We start from the raw sequence: 3,589 nt of genomic DNA on the forward strand, positions 1-3,589 counted from the left end.
CTCATCTTCTGCCTTTATCTTCTCTTATACTACTCCAGACACACTGGCTTCCTCATTGTTCCTCAAGCACAAAAGCACACTCCAGCCTAGAATCCTTTGCACTGGTTCTTCTCTAACTCTAGAAATGATCTCCTACCAAAAATCCCCATATCTGGGTTCCATCTCTCCTCAGGTCTCTATTCATAACAAAAAGGTTTTTTCCAAGCCCTGGCTGCTGTGGCTCAGTGGACTGAGCATCGGCCTGTGAACCAAGTGTCACTGGTTTAATTCCCAGTCCGGGCACATGACTAGGTTGCATGTCAGGTCCCCAGTTGGGGGCGTGAGTGAGAGGCAACTACACAGTGATGTTTCTCTCCCTCTCTTTCTCCTTTCCCCTCTCTCTAAAAATAAATAAGTAAATAAGTAAATAAGTTTTTTTTTTTTAAAAAAAAGGTCTTTCCTAACCACCTTATTTAAAATAGTGACTTTTTTTTTTTTTTTTTTTTTAGGGCCATATGCTCCCAGCGCCGCCTCCTGCTCCTCCTGCCACCACCCTGAGTCACTGACTGCGCAGCTCCGGCAGTCTGGCTTCCCGTACTAGTCATTGATATTTGGAGTTCTTACAACATGGCAGACATTGACAACAAAGAACAGTCTGAACTTGATCAAGATTTGGATGATGTTGAAGAAGTAGAAGAAGAGACTGGTGAAGAAACAAAAATCAAAGCGCATCAGCTGACTGTTCAGATGATGCAAAATCCTCAGATTCTTGCATCCCTCCAAGAAAGCCTTGATGGTCTGGTAGAAACACCAACAGGATACATTGAAAGCTTGCCGAAGGTAGTTAAAAGACGAGTGAATGTTCTCAAAAACCTCCAAGTTAAATGTGCACAGATAGAAGCCAAGTTCTATGACGAAGTTCATGATCTTGAAAGAAAGTATGCTGTTCTCTATCAGCCTTTATTCAATAAGCGATTCGAGATTATTAATGCAATTTATGAACCTACGGAAGAAGAATGTGAATGGAAACCAGATGAGGAAGATGAAATTTCGGAGGAGCTGAAAGAAAAGGCCAAGATTGAAGATGAGGAAAAGGATGAAGTAAAACAAGACCCCAAAGGAATTCCTGAATTTTGGTTGACTGTTTTTAAGAATGTTGACTTGCTCAGTGATATGGTTCAGGAACACGATGAGCTTATTCTGAAGCACTTGAAAGATATTAAAGTGAAGTTCTCTGATGCTGGCCAGCCTATGAGCTTTGTTTTAGAATTTCGCTTTGAACCCAATGAATATTTCACAAATGAAGTGTTGACAAAGACATATAGGATGAGGTCAGAAACAGATGATTCTGATCCCTTTTCTTTCGATGGACCAGAAATTATGGGCTGTACAGGGTGCCAGATAGATTGGAAAAAAGGGAAGAATGTCACTTTGAAAACCATTAAAAAGAAGCAGAAACATAAGGGATGTGGGATAGTTTGTCTTGTGACCAAAACAGTTTCCAATGATCCTTTCTTTAATTTTTTTGCCCCTCCTGAAATTCCTGAGAGTGGCAATCTGGATGATGCTGCTGAAGCTATCCTTGCTGCAGACTTTGAAATTGGTCACTTTTTACTTGAGTGTATAATCCCAAGATCAGTGTTGTACTTTACTGGAGAAGCTATTGAAGATAATGATGATGATTATGATGAAGAAGGTGAAGAAGCAGATAAGGAAGAGGAAGAAGATGAGGAAAATGATCCAGACTATGACTCAAAGAAGGATCAAAACCCACAGAGTGCAAGCAGCAGTGAAGCAGGATGTGTGTGGCCTTGAGGATAACCTGCACTGGTCTACCTTCTGCTTCCCTGGAAAGGATGAATTTTCACCATTTGACAAGCTCATTTCAAGTATTTGTTTGTTTGTTTGTTTGCTTGCTTGTTTTTGTTTTTGCAGCCTAAAGTAAAAATGTCAAATATAAAAATAAAATAAAATAAAATAGTGACTAACCTCCAACCCAGATTTCTGTCCCCCCTTTACCTTGTTTTATTTTATTTTTTAGCATATCTCACCACCTAACATACATGAGGGGGAACCCCCAAAATCAGAATTTATTTTAAAATTTTTGTATTCTTACATGTTTAAACTTCAGTCATCTTCAATGTACTCTCCATTTGATGCAGTACATTTATTGAGGTGCTTTTTCTACTGCTCAGAACAGTTTTTGAACTCGTCGATTTTTATGGCATTTAGTGCTTCTGCCATTTTTCATTTTACCTCTTCCATATTGGCAAACCGTTCCCCTTTGAGGCCTTTTTTCATCCAGGAAAATTAAAAAAAAAAAAAAAGCCACTTTGGGTGAGATTAGGTGAATAGAGAGGATGGGGAATGAGATTCATGCTGTTTTTGGTCAAAAACTGCTGAACTCTCAGTACAGTGTGGGCAGGTGAGCTTGTAAATCAGCCATCATGAAATGGGCAAACACATTGAAAGAGTCTTCAAAAAAAACTTCACTGAAACTGAACACAGCCTCTCACAAAAATCCCAGCTATTACATTGATACAGGTGGGCTCCTAGAACACTCACCTGGCAGGGGAACCCTGTACTAAGGGGCGCACCCTCCAGAAGATAATTGTTTTTTGGAGGGTCCTGCTTCCTGTTTATTTATCCCCCCCCCACTATACTGTAAGCTCCATGAAGGCAGGGACTCCATCAACAGTGTTCCCTGCACCTTATCTCAGCCCCTAGCAAAATGCCTAGCACATAGTAGGTGCTCAATAAATATTTGTTGAAAAACAATGAGCAGAGCATGATATGAGCAGAGAGCTAAATATCAAAGCTCCCAAACTGCATTCCCATTGACAATTTAGGGAAAGAAGATAAAATCTATATTAACCATGTATTTCATTTCTAAACCAAGGTCAGCTGAGATATTGAAGTCTAAGTTTCACTATCAAGCACTCTAACCTAAATGAAAACTCTTATTTTTGTTTGTCAAACTTGTCCTTTTCTTTCATAGCAGTATTCAACATTTGTAATTATCAAGTATTTATTTTAAAAAATATTTAGGATATGCTTCCTCCCATTAGAATACAAGCTGATGGGGGTCATGGACTTGGTCTGCTGTGTTCACTACTTATACTGCTAGTGCCCGAGTGCACTGATGGTATGAATTGAATAACTAAATGAACAACTCTAAAGACCTTTATAGAAGGTAAATCTTCTTTTTTTCTTAGCTACACTGTCTCAATTCCAATACAGGGAATGCGGTTTAAAAATACGTAACTCCCTCATAACTACCATTTGAGGATTTGGAATAGAAATAGGAATGTACAGGAAAGGAAATCCCCAATTAACAGGAGTATTTTACTTTCCATTTTCAATATTGTGTGGTCATTATTCATGTGGAGCATGGACACAGATGTTGAGAAAATTGGTCAACAGAAGTAAGTGTGAAAAGAATGCTTTTTCAAGTTCAGTTTTGTAGAAGAGAAAAAACAAGTACCATCTAGAATTGCTAATGTTTTATTCTTAGATCTATAAAAGACACAGATATGTAGTACAGTCTCAAACTTTTTTTGGATTTGACAATTTTGCTGAGTGACTCAACTCTTCAGATCACTTAAGGCTC

General features: G+C 38.7%; 1 pseudogene; it reads left to right on the top strand.

Moving 5' to 3' along the window:
• The first annotated feature begins 567 nt into the window (after positions 1–567).
• On the top strand, positions 568–1,842 carry LOC149990953 (nucleosome assembly protein 1-like 1 pseudogene; annotated as a pseudogene).
• The last annotated feature ends 1,747 nt before the right edge of the window (positions 1,843–3,589 follow it).

Source organism: Furipterus horrens, unplaced genomic scaffold, assembly GCF_987537825.1.
Source record: "Furipterus horrens unplaced genomic scaffold, mFurHor1.1.pri manual_scaffold_17, whole genome shotgun sequence".
NCBI lineage: Eukaryota > Metazoa > Chordata > Mammalia > Chiroptera > Furipteridae > Furipterus > Furipterus horrens.